Raw genomic sequence first — 454 nt, forward strand, 5'->3', positions numbered from 1 at the left:
CCGGCCGCCGGGGGGCTCTCCCGACACCCGCGAGCCCGCCGCGCCTTGCCGGGCCCAGCTGCGGCAGACCCAGGGACCGCGGCGCGTGGGGCTGGAGCAACTCCCGGGCGCTGAGCCTTAGAGAAAGCCCTGCGCCCACGCCCACTCGGCTCGCTGTCCGCGGCACCGGAAGGCACCCGCGCATCCGGCTGGGACGTCAGCGGCGCGAGCCAATCACGGCCGGGCCGGGTGGGCGCGGGGTACGACGGGCCTTAAGTCGGCCCGGGAGCGGAACCACATCCCCCACAATCCCCCGGCGGCGGCGGCGGCCGAGGCGATAGGTTTGAGGGCGCTTCCACCGCGCAGGGCGTGGGCCAATCACGGCCGGGGCCGGGCGGGCGCGGGGCACGACGGGCCGTGTAGTCGGCGCGCGGGCGGGACTGCAGCCCCCAGCTTGCTCCGCGCCCGGCGGGGA

This window comes from Galeopterus variegatus, unplaced genomic scaffold (assembly GCF_000696425.1).
Source record: "Galeopterus variegatus unplaced genomic scaffold, G_variegatus-3.0.2 Scaffold1860, whole genome shotgun sequence".
NCBI classification, from domain to species: Eukaryota; Metazoa; Chordata; class Mammalia; order Dermoptera; family Cynocephalidae; genus Galeopterus; species Galeopterus variegatus.